General features: G+C 42.6%; 1 long non-coding RNA gene across 1 annotated transcript in view; it reads left to right on the forward strand.

Moving 5' to 3' along the window:
• Window positions 1-5,865: 5,865 nt before the first annotated feature.
• Window positions 5,866-13,085, forward strand: part of LOC138727946 (uncharacterized) — a 60,395-nt gene continuing 53,175 nt past the window's right edge. Inside the window, exon 1 of the long non-coding RNA XR_011338641.1 lies at window positions 5,866-5,984. This is a non-coding gene — a long non-coding RNA (uncharacterized lncRNA). The remainder of the gene's footprint in view (window positions 5,985-13,085) is intronic.

Genomic DNA, 13,085 nt, shown 5'->3' on the forward strand with positions numbered 1-13,085 from the left:
GTGTGTGGGCCTGGACTTGAAGACGTGCTTCAGGTCTGTATGAATCTCTTGGAAGAGCTCAAGAACCTCTTCTGACCAATGCTGTGATGCCGCCAAGAACCCCTCTGCAACTGTCTCCCTAGGGATAAGGAGGTGTCTCACCTGTCAATGGAGTTTGTTATATAGTTAAAAAGCTCCTCCAAACTGAAATAAGTTTGTTCATTTATCCTTGAGAATTCTTGCTTAATCAAAATGAGCCTGAGGGAATTATGACTGTCTTAATTTTGCCTTTCACCAGGGAAAATGTTTGAAGGCCATGATTTATGCAGATCCAGGATTTATTTGCATTAACAGAAGAAACTATTGGTTACCCAAATCTTTTTTAGGCTGATAGCTGGGACTCGTCTGTCACTTTGTTAAATCTACAGAGTAGCTGTAGAGGTGCTGAGTTGAATGGGCATCACTGGTAACGCTGCAAAGAAGAGAAAAATAGTTTATATTCATAACAGAGATCAATCAGACTTCTGTTTTTAAGCTTCAAAGCCCATATACCTGCTGTTTCTAGAGCTTAAATGAACATACAAAGGAGTTTTTTCACCCTTATTCACTCACAGAAGTTTCTGTCTCATCTCTGACTTGGGCTTCTGCAGTACAGTCAGCTTCTTAAGTTTCCATTTATTATTTATTGCAGTAACTCCACCAAAATATGATTTTCCTCTATGAACGCTTTAGTTTCTTGGCTCTAAAGCCTGCTGTTTAGCTGCTCTTAACTAGGATAGATCATTAAATGATTGCTGCTTCACAAATTTAGGAAGCAAGTCCACTACCTCACTATTATCTCTCTTCTGTGTTTCACCCCCCTTAAAATTAAGCCTCCTAACAGTCTTATGGTACTTGGTCACTAAATCCCATCATCCACTTCAGCTGAGCTCAGAGTACATCTTTACCCAGTAAAGAGAATATTATTATGGGGTTTCTTAACTTAAACATAGTATTGGGGCAAGTTTCCTGGCAGTACTGGAGCGATTGTTTTTGTCACTGAATTTGCTTTGCAGTGTGGTGAGTGTTGTTTATCAGTTGCTCTATTTTAAATATCCAAAGGACAGACACATGGTTTTAATTCAGAAATAATTGTTAAAAAGCTTCCTTCTAATCTAAGGTTAAATAGTAGTAAAGCTCCCAAGGGAGGGTTCAGTGGATGTGTGTCTTAGAAGAGGCTTTAACAGCTGTGAAAATGAAATAGCAACTTCTCTTAGCAGACTGTTAGAGCAAAATTAGCCCTAAGGCACAGAAGTAAGGTGGTAGGTTGTTTTCTTACTCATCAACATCAGAATAACGAATTAGTAGCTTACATTAATGTGTTTGAAAAGTGAGGCCTTGAAGAAGAAAGAATTTTTCTCTCCCCAAACCACTACCTTCAGGTAAGAGAGCTGTCACAGAGCAACTTATATTTTCCGCACATTTGCAAACAATTACTTTATGTGATTTCTTTTTGTTTGTCCTTATTCCATCTTTCAGGAATATGGCCTATATATCTTGAAAGATATTTTAATTACAATAAGATTTGTGCCTAATGCTGCACAGCTTCCTCAGAACTGGCAATTTTGGGAAGAAACTTGAAGGTGAAGGGTGGTTGCAGACAGGGATTTTGAATTTGCCATCAGGGAATGGAGGGGATGTGCTCTTTGGGTATAGGCTGTCGCACATACTGTGTTGGTGCATTGGGAAGTCAAGGATATCTTTCTAGCTGCGTTACTACAGCCAGTGATGGTTTGGAGTGAGGAGCAGAGAGATGCAGGCAAAATGTCAAAGGTGTGGCTGGCTGCACCCTCCTTGCCTTCAAGCACTGAGGCTTCATTATGTGAGTCACTAGTTATGTGCATTGCTGTTCACATCAAAACTGCTTACAGAAACCACATGGCACTGACTAAAACTCCCAGTTCCTGGCAAACTCACTGTCGGCTTGCATGAGAGACCTGTTCTGAAGGGATCTTTATTTTAGCGAGGCAGTTCTATACGAAAATCTAGAAATTCGATCTTAAGCTTCATCCAGAAGAGAAGGTGCTGTTGAAAAGAGATCCTTTCAAACTCTTGCTTTGTAGAAGTAAGACTGGGATTGTTAGCTATAGGAGCCTAAACCAGATTTAACCCTATCTATGTGTCCGAGGGGACACACTTTGGGACGCTGCATGGCATTGTCCCATGATCACCTCTTTTCTTGCTTTCATCAAACTTCAGTTAGTTAAAGCAGGAGAACACCTGGCACTCAAAAAAATTTACAAAATTAATCTTCTGTGAGCTGTTGCAGAAATGCAAACAGTGAGATAAGTTGTTCCCATTCCTGTTCATATTTTGAAACAATGTGGACACTCTGATTAGTGCGGAGATTCACTTCCTTCCCAGGACTGGGCTTTAGCAAAACACAGAGTGAACAAACAAACTCCTCTTGTAACGCGTGGGCCGGTGGCACAAAACCACGTGGCAGTCAGATTCCCTCCGCGCGGACTGGCTACGTCTGCATACCCACTGTGTGGCTGCAGTTCAAAAACAGCTCAACAAACAATATGCTGATGGGCTCTTACGTGCAAGGCTGTTTATACGTGGGAGCTGAGCTGCTTTAAAAACTGTCCGTAGCTGTCAGGATTCCGACATGCTGATGATTCCAGCCTCTTCTCTCATAGCCTCACGTCTACGTTACTGGTCTTTGCTTAGATGAGTGAATAAGCTGGCTGAAGCCTGCAGACTTCCTTCAGGAAGAACTAGCTTGCTGTGCAATTGGGCCCATTTGTATTGCAAAATGTCGATAGCTTTCTTCAAAAGCTTTGTTTAAATGAGGAAAGGAATTCTTCAGCTGATGGCAATAACCACGAAGCTGATAGACCTTGTGGGTGCAGCCTCAACAGAGACTGGCCGTATCTCCGTGGATCTTCTACTTCTTTGATTTTTTGTTGAAAAAATATACTCAAATATCTGTGTCTTTGTGGAGGGAGTAATGCAATAAAGTTAAATAATGTTTTAATAGTGTTTGTTTCTGTGGCTTTATGAATGTGCATATGTCGGCTTGGCTGAGAGATGTGAGAGCAGGTTATGCACTCAAACTACTTTCAGCGAAAATCTTTCTGCTGAACCCACAAGTGACTCCAGATTTGCCTCACTGTAAGTTATGCACACCCCCCCTGCAGTGTTTTAAGAATTAACTAGGCTAAGACAAAGTAAAAACCTAAAATAACAAAATGCTTACTGCACATTTTATGTCCCAGACTCAGTCCTGACCATGCCCAGCCTGCATAACCATATCACAGGTGCCACACCTTGCGTTTTGGTCCCCAAGATACTTCACCATAGTAAGGATAAAGCCCATTAATCCAAAGACAGTGCAGTGTTAAACCAAAACAAAGCCGAGCTGTAATCCTGCAGATTATCATTTCAGGAGAAAGGTTTAATGTCAGCTAAAGTTGGGGGGGAGGGTTGCTTTCTTTTTTTTTTTTTTTTGTTTGTTCTGTTTTGTTTTCAGGCAAACTTCAAAGCGCCTCATTAGATGCCTTCAGAAGTCATGAAGATGAAATGAATAAGAAGCGATTCAGGCAAATTGTTGACTCTGGAGAAGGGTTTTAAAAAACAACACCACAAAAGACAAGCCCCTGGGGGTGACTGTAATTGCATATCTGAAGAGGATTCCTGCACTGGTCTGCCAGCCCCACTTAGCTGAAGCACCTTTCCTTAGTCCTGAGAAGGGCTGATCCTTTTTGTCCTGGCTTTGCAAACATCAGTCTGAATTTCCCTTGACTATATAAATGTCCCTTGACTGTGTCACAGTGGCTGAGCCTCACAGACTTCCTGTGGGGAATGTTTAATGCTATGGACTAAATCTGCTGAGGAAAGATATATTCAATATCTGTTTTTTAACACTGATAGGAATCCGGACAGTTTGATAGCTGCTGAGGAAAAATGATTATTATTTCTAATTATTCATTTAAACAATGCTGGGATAGGATGAGAGAAAGAAAAGGAACAGCAGAGAGATTCTCTCTGATAGATGGTTTCCGTATCGTCAGCAGTTAAACCCTTAGGTCATGTTGAACGCTGTCCTGCTGTCCTTGGGGAGTACGTGCTCTTTCAGGTTTAGCTGAGCTCCTTGGCACACCTATTCTTTTGTAAAACCACAGATACCACAGAGTCTCCACTGTATTACCCTGCTGCTTGAAACAAGTGTGGACACATGCTTGCTGTGTCAGCAGGGAAGATCTGGCTGCCCTGCTCGCTGCTGAGTTAAGACTGTGGGGAAGGAGGAGTTCCTGAGCCAGGATTTTTGGTACATGGCACTTGGCAATACAGGAGTGCTACTCCAGGTGCCCTGCAAACCTCTGGATGGTGCTGCTGTCAGCAGAACAGGGACACCAAAGGTGGAGTGAGACGCATTTCATGGCTCTCACCAGCATTTTCTGGCTTTGTGTGTCTCTCTCCCAATGGAGTGAGAAGGGAGGTGGTGGAAATAAGAGGGCATATGAGTGCCTCCTCCTTTTCTTATCTTGGTTAAACTGGCATCCAGCTGTGTTTCTCTTTCCTGACTGCCTTGGCTACTGTGGTGAGAGCTCCCTCTTTTTCTTTTATATCTACTGTCTCACCAGTGCCTTAGAGTCCTTGCAACACAATGAGTAAGAGAAAAACAGGGAAGCTGGTAGGGTTGGTTTTATGTTATTGGTTTTTTAGTTTTATCCTTGTGCAGTCCTCTTTACATAGGTGCAAGGAGGACATGGAATTTAACATTGTCTGAGGGCCAAAGTTCTGCACATCACACACATACACAGAAGCTTTTCTAAATTTCTTTTTTTTTAAGTAGAAAATAATTGTACTTCAGTTACACTGATCAATGGGAATAAAAAAAGGCAAATGTAATAGGGATATTTATTTTATTACGGCAACTGATACAGCTGGAAAATGCCAGGCACGTTTTCAGGCAGAGTCCCTTGCTGGTTGCTCACTCCGTCTCATGCCAGTCATGGTGTGCCAGTTATGGTACATCGGAGCAGTGCTGCTACCAGCGGCAGCCAGACGGTGCTGCTCTGGCCCTTGTCTTATAGGGGAAAGAGCAGGAGAGAAACAGTGGAAAATAGGCGCTAGGGAAAGAACGACTTGTTCCAAAACATTTGCTTTGTAACAGGGTCATCTATAAATTCTGGGATTTCCTGTTTGCTGAATGGCAGGCTTTCTCTGTTCAGGTTACAGACTGGAATGATTTTATTACAGCTCACTGTAAGCTGCTTTCCTTTCCAAGCCCAGATTTGCAGCCTTTGTGCAGAAATTTCCCAGCTTTCTTGGGTTTTAAGTTGTATCTTTCAGTGCCATCCTCTTGAGCTCTGTTTTAATTTCCTTTGTGCTTTGGAAGCAGTGAGATCATGGTAGTTTATAGGGGAAAGCATTAGACATATTAATGGGTTCTTTCATGCTGATGTGTGTTTGTTCTGGATACTGGGGAAGTAAAACTTAAATAAAGAAAATGGAAAAATTTGTAATTTTAAGCACAAGGAGCCCGATCCCATGTCTTGTACGTCTTGTGAATTCACTGACTTCATTGGGAATTGTCAATGTTCAGGAAAAACAGATTTCAGGCTAAAGTGAGGATTGTTCTTTTTTGTAAACAGTTGGTTTTTTTCAGCAATAACCACGAAGCTGATAGACCTTGTGGGTGCAGCCTTTACTGGGTCAACTTTGTCAAGAATGTGGTTGAGGAGCACTGTCAGAGTGGTCCCTCAGGTCCAGACCCTTCCAGATAAAACAAGGGAGATCTGTCCTGGAATATTATCTCACAGTGATAACAGCCTCACATTGGGAGAATTCACCTGCACTGTTACAGATCTAGGTCAGGTCACTGGCCTGGAGCAGGCAGCGACCATTTTCCACATGAGTGCCTCCAATACCTGGATATCTCCGTCTCCTGTTCCATGGAGACACTCACAAAATACATCCTTTGAGAGCTGATGATAAATGAAGAGAGAAAGAGAAAGGTAATTGCAAGTTTTGTGAGATAAGAAAGCTGTTTTCTGCCTGGCTATAGCCGTAGATACGCTGACACGGACAGTGCAGAGATGAGCCACTAAAGCGCAATAGTGGCTTGGGGCAGAGCTGTTGTGTATGGCTGACACTGTCCTGCACAGGACCTCAAACAGCGAGAGATCCTCTTCTCTGGTCTGGGGAGTGTTTTCTGATTACATTTATAATGAGGGAAATTTAATTTGTTGTAACAAGGGAGTGAATCTTCCACTAATTCAACTTGAATTTTTATCTACAGTACAAGGTTTTAGAAGCTGTTAAAATGTGATTTTAAAGACGCTTGTTTTTGAACATGCTGGCAGCATCTTGTCTTTATGCTGAGTTCTTGACTGGCATTATTAGGCACTATTGTAACAATAATGAAAAGAAGTTGATTAAAACCTGCCTAATGGGAGCTGATGTTACTCTATAGTGATATAAGTAAGACGGCATTCTCATCTTCTTGCATTCTCTGCTGGTGTGAGCAGATATTTGAAAAATATCTTTCTGTTGTAAGGTAAAATGGAATTTTCAGAAAGGGCAAAGTGTGTAATTGTTGTTTTTATTTTAACTGTTGAAATAGTTCACTTCTTTGCACATAGAAGATACTTTCCAGGGAAGTTTTGCCTGTGTCAACTTTGGTCAAAGCTTCAGACTATTTTTGGCAGCAATTAAAAGCATTCAAGAGATGCCTGTCACTTCAGCTCATGTAACTTGACAGGGTACTTTATTTGTGTTTTATGAAAGAAATAGAGAACACAGCAATACGCCTTCTGCTTAACTTTAACTATCTCGCATCTCAAGGCAGCAAGCGACAAGCAATTTTTCTTCATTGGAGGCTGTTCTTCTGAATATCACAGCATGGAGTTGCTGATAGGATGTTCACAGGAAGAATAACAGCACCAAGCATTCCCTGACACCTGCTGCCCAGCAATCTGAAAGTGCTTTTGAGAAATATCCATTAGGAATGGAAATTTTTTTCTGAACTGGGTGTCCAAATTAGAAAGCTTAATGTTGTGTCTCTAATCCTCAAAAGCACCACTGATTCCAAGTAACAGCATTTTTGAAGGCTTAATCTGAAGGAACTGGGTCCTGATGTTGAGAGTTCAGTTCCCACTTTCTTCCAATAGGCTTAATTGATGAGAAATTGGAGATTTGGGCCCACGGGTTTCCAAAATTCAGTGAGAAGACACTTCTCCAGAAAATTTATGTCTAGTACTTGTTCAAAGGGACAACAGATTTGTATAGTATGAAGCTGAGAATAAAATTTGGATCTATTTTATTTGCAGGATCCTCTTCTCATTCAAATATTTATAAAGCTTGTTGAGTACATCTCTGTGTGGATTATGTGGGAAGAAGTATGCAATGTATGTGTGGTATCTATGATAAAATTTAGCTTGCTGTGTGGGTATACTCTAAAAAAAATAAGATCAAGGGTTCAGCTCTGTTGAGCTCATCTGATGTATGATGTACTCAGCTTCTAAAGAGATTGTACTGGAACAGCTAATGCTGTGAGTTTCCACCATAATACTCCCTACCTCTGCATTCTGAATTTTAAGATCTGTGATGTAGTTACGTGCCAACGCTCTCTAATTAATACGGTACTAAGCCACCTGAAGGCAGAGAAGCAGCAGTTCTTCTGGCACACCACAGAGCTCCTTCTGAGCAATCAGCACTGATTGCACGCAGTGTCCCCATCACGCTTGCACACACATAGTTTGTGTCTGTGACTGCAATTCTTGTTGGAATTCAAAGTCACTAAATATAATGCACAGCCATGTTTTCAACCAGGCACAACTGCATTGTTCCCTATCGTGCACTACTGGAAAATACAGGGGGCAGAATTGCAGTGTGAGTTTTAGGAAGGCCTTGTCAACATCGTGTTAACATGTCTATGTGTACAGCCGGCCAAACTGGCACCCAGGCTCTGTGGCTGCTGTTCAGGTGCAACTGTACCAGCTATGGGTGGTCAGAGCAGTAGCAGAAGTAGAGAAGAGAACCATGTGATATGAGTATAGATGGAACATTGACTCACCAGCTTATTTCCTTACAGTTCAGGGTTTATCTGGGACTATGCAACCTGGGCAGCTTATCTGAAAGTTCAGTTAAGTCTGTTCTGTGGAGGAATGAGTCAGATGCTGGGATTATACTTCTACCATCCTTAGAGCCTCTAGTTTTGTGTTCATGGTGCTGGGACTATGGTTGGGTTGGGCAGCGTATCATTAGAATTCTTCCTTGCTGTATCTCCAGGCCCTGTGTTACTACAGGGCTCCCTGGTGCTTGGCTGTGGAAGGCTGTACAACTCCTGTGGGTGGCTGCTGTCAATATTATATTAGGTGTATTGCAGCAACTCTAGTCCTATGCACAGACCAGACCAAGTTTCCCTGGACGCTGTACGAACAGGTGAAAAAAACTCCTCAAGATAATTCTTATCTTCAATTCTTTCCAGTTCTTTGCGTTCACATTGCTACTGGTCCAGAGTGTGGGAAGGATTAAAATCCCAAGAGGAAACGGTTCATCTCTGAGCGGTGACATTATTTTAAATACAATTACAAGTGGATGCCAGAGTTTAGAACAAGGTCTCCTGCAAGGCAAGGCTCTGTGCCAGTTTTTGTAAAATACGTAAGTGTAATTTATGCAGTATTTCTGTTAATCATGCTCTCTGCTTAAGATATCCATTAAAGCCCATCATATTAATGTAATTGAAAAATTCTTTGGGAATTGTATTGGATTTTTTTCCCATTAAATTAATATTACAGCCTTCAAATGGGATTTCTGGGCACCTTTGTTGTTCATGGAACTATAAAACTTTAACTTCTTTTCCTTTTGCCCCCTGTCTACTCCCCCCTCCTCAGCCTATGTTTAATTATGCTTTTCCTTTTGATATCTGGGGTCATTACCATGATGCTCTACTGGGCTTGTCGCAGGACATTTGTTGTTTGTCTGTCGGTTTGGGCCTCTCTGAATTAATCTGTTAATTAATTAAGGTACGGAGACTGCAAAGTGTAATTCCCTGTGTAACAGCTTAGCCGTATGGTGAGGGAACGGCCAACTCCCTTCTCCTGTTGGTGTCTGGGAAGAGGTGGAATGGGATGAAGGTTGTTAAAGACTGACCTTTACTCAGCTAGTTTGGAGGCAAAGCGAGCACCGTGCCCAGGGCTTGAGTGGTGCCTTTGCTGTGTAGAAATCAAACTGAGGTTACTGCCTGAAATGGCTTTTGAAGACACAGGGAGCCGCTGTCCTTCCCGTCTGCTCCAAGCCGAACTGTGAGGGGGCCATGCCCTTCCATATAAACTGCTACCCTTTGTGGGATTGAGGGCACCTTGGTAAATGCTGTCGTGTAGTGGATGCCTCAGTGCAAATTATATTCAAGATCAGTAAACCTTCGCAGTTCTTACGCAGGTTGCCTAAGACAAGTCCTTTTTCACCCATGGGCTTTCTGCTTCCCCCCTTTTCTATTGTTGTGTTGCACTTTTTTTTCTTTCCCCAGCCTTCAGCTTTTGCTGGAGCTGTTTCTGTGCAGGGTGATACTATGCAGCAGCAATGGAGCTGGAGCCCTTTAAGGAGTTGGGGTATTATCCAAGTAGCTGCTGAATCTGAGAGCCGTGACTCGCATGTGCTAGAGTGCTGAGGGAACAGCTTGTGCTCACGTTCAGAGGAACAGGTGCCACTGCACAACTGGGGACGCCATGGACGCAGGCGCAAGGGAACAGCAGCATGTGCAGCACTGGTTTGGTATTGTTCCATAACCTGATCCCGGCAATGGGTTGCAGCATGGGGCTGTGCTTATTAGCTGTCCACCTGCTGACACCCTCCTCCGTCCTTTCCTAATTAAACAGTGAGCTCAGGTTTCCCAGTCTGGATCAACAAAATCAGAAGGAGAGATAGCTCTGGCTCCCTTCCTGTCCTCCAGACACAGCCTAAAATGAGCAGAACAGCACTCAGCACAGACTCTGGCCCACAATAAGAGGAGTGCCTGAAGTTGGATTGTATCAAATCAAATAGTTGAAGGAATCTGCTGTTGAGTTTGCAGGTTAATGTGCTTTTCTCTTTGTTTTCTCTAAAAAAGCTCTAGTCCTTGTGTTCATGGTTATTTTTGTGTAACAGCTGTGTTTCCGTCGAGCAGCTGGGGGAGCTGCCTGACTCAGCACATCTCCTGCTTTAACTGTCAAAAAGTGCACTCAAGCAAGACCGGGGATGCTGTGGGCAAAACAGTCAATCCCCTCCACTACCTCTTGCAACCAGTGAAGAGGGAGATGCTCGTTCACGTGGATGGGGTGTTTAGATTCAAGTGACATGGATCATTCGTGCCGGGGAGTGCACCCACAAAGGTGGAACAGACACGTGGTCTTTATTTCAGAAATATATCGTGTGCCTTAGCTGTGAATGTCTGTAAAACTGCTCAGTCATGAAGAAAGCACCTGATACAAGGCTGGGGTGTAGTTGTGAGTGAAAGCCTCTTTCCGTAGAAGCAGAGAGCATTCAAAGTTTGCCAGATCAGCCCCACAGAGCAAACTGAGCCATTTTTACACTCCAGTCCCATGACAATATGTGATGTCTCATTAGTATCTTGAGTCACTTTTTCCAGACAGGTTCATCACATCCTTTGCATGGGGTAGCATTTGACCTCTCCACATGTGTTACTCGTTTGTAGGATGTTTACATGCTGCAGAGTTTGGGAACCTTTAGAGGGTGGATGAGAATTGGTGAGAGGATGCTAGGAAGACACCTTTGTCTAGTGGTTTCAGTAATGGAATAAGAATAGGAAGATTGTATTACCAGATCTGCTTTTGACCTTGGACAAGTAAACTTGCTCTGCCTCCTCAGTTTTCTCCCCCTGTCTGCATTGTCTGTTTTGACTATAAGCCTTTGCTATATATGTGGTCTCTCTTCATGGGATTGCATAGTTCCTAACTGCCAAAAACTGAGTTGATGGGGAGCTTTTCGGTACTACCAGGCTGCAAGTAAGTAACAAAAACAGTGTAAAAATGAACCTGTTTTGTAAAACACAGTGGGACTTGCATGAACAACAAAATACTGGTTGGAGTGAGGAGGAATTAAATGTCTGGTGTAATTTGAGCACATTGTACTAAACCAACTAAAATCCAAGTTGCAGCAAGGTTGTTGGTGGCAGCAAGAAAGGGACTTCCCTTGTAAGCATGAGAATTTAACTGTATCACAGGGTGATAGTTTTATCATTTGCCTGTTCAGGAGGAAAAGGTTCTTTAATTGATTGGATTTTCTGGCAGCAGTTTCATTTGGAATTGAGTCTCATGGCAGATCTGTAGTTTGTAAGTGATGGATAAGAGTGAGAAAACTCTTCTCTCCTGGCAGAACACAAGCCTTCCTGACCTATGTGGCTGTGTTTGCCTTTAGGTATCCAGCCTGTCATAGAGGCAAGGTGTACTTCCCATTCCAGACAGAACAGACCAAATGATGAATCTGGCAGATAAGGACCATTGCACTTCTAATGCAAGCACTGATGCTGGTATCGTGTCTTCCCTTGCCTTGCCACAGAACTAGGTAGAGGAGCTATAAGGGCTGGCTGCCCAGTTTGTGAAGAGTCTTGCAGGTGTTCAAGCCAGCCTGTGGTTAACACTGGGCTTGGGAAGTGCTGCATCTTCACCAGAAGTGTCCCAGAACGTGCCTTGTTTTACAGGGTCTGTCTTGGCATCTCACTTCCGTGGGCGCCTGGAGACAGCTCATGCTACTTTGATCCTCACAGCCCTGCTGTTATACCAAGTCAGGCAGTGGTGATGATGCAGCACACCCTCAGAAAACTTCAGCACAGCTTCCTATTCCAAGTATAACACAACAGAGGTAGCCTTCCTTAATTCTAGGCTGTCTGACTGATCCAATTAGGATTTCATAGTAAGAAGAGCTAATATTTGTTTACTTCTCTGCCTGATTGTAACTAATGCATCTTTCTAAGACAGGAGCAGAAAGGAAAAACAAAAAAGAGGTTGAGGGTTCAGTGTGATTCACTTCAGCCAGCTTCAGAATAACATTTCCCTCTGTGGGCAGCAGTGACTCCTTACACACTTGATTGCTCCATTTCCTTCCTGTTCCCTCAGCAAACTTTTTTTAATGCCAACTCATACAGAACTCACACGAGCACAGGAAGACTTTTGCTGTGTAAGAAGGACTTGAGCTCTTTCACATGCTCTTGTGTCATGTGTGAAATTAGATGCATATGTAGTCTCACTACAATGTGTGCTGATCCTCTGTTTAAAAACAGGTTCTTTAAAAACAAAGCCACCGTAGTCAGTCCATAAGTGTGTCTATGCTTGTGTATATGTATATTTCAATATAAGCAGAAAGTGAGAGCACTTTGTCATGATTTGAGTTCTCATAGTGCTGCTGAGACAGAGATTTTAACATATGAATAAAGAACCGATGTGATCTGGTGCACATACAGCTCCTGAACACTATCCCATGGATATACAAATAGTATCATTAAGAACAAAGGTTTCTGAAGGTCTTCCCGATACATCTGCTCCAGTCCTCTGCTGTAACAGGCAACTACATCTCATACGTGTGTTCGTATAGGGAACACACCTTGCATCTGAAATCTAAACACTTTCTTTTGCCTTTATTTTGTGAGAAAGAATAAAGGGCCTCTTCTCTGACCTCATGTGCACATAGAACCAAGAAAACACTGGTAGGTGGCTTGTAAGATCTTAAAAAGAATCATCAGTGCTACCTCATTTCAATGCTTGTCTTCCACCTTGATAACTATTCTGAACAGCAGGCCATCCCGCTTTAAGGCTAGTCCTGTTTACTGAAGGAGTAGTAACTTGTTTAATCTAGGATTTCATTTTGTATGTCATGAATGTCACGGCTTTTCTGCTGAAATGCTAATATTTTGGGGGTCAGAGATCTCTTTATTAACCATTTAGATGTTGAGTGCTTAAAAATAATTTTAACTAAGTAAAGTAGTGAATCTAGCAGATGAACTGCTGTACTGAAAGAGTTTACTGGTAACTGGTAAGTTTTCTATCCGTCTTGCCCTTGAGTCTTCCAGGAATGACTGGTGTGTGAGTGCATTAGAGCATAGGCAATTAAGGTGCAGAGCC

Source organism: Phaenicophaeus curvirostris, chromosome 17, assembly GCF_032191515.1.
Source record: "Phaenicophaeus curvirostris isolate KB17595 chromosome 17, BPBGC_Pcur_1.0, whole genome shotgun sequence".
In the NCBI taxonomy this organism is placed as follows: Eukaryota; Metazoa; Chordata; class Aves; order Cuculiformes; family Cuculidae; genus Phaenicophaeus; species Phaenicophaeus curvirostris.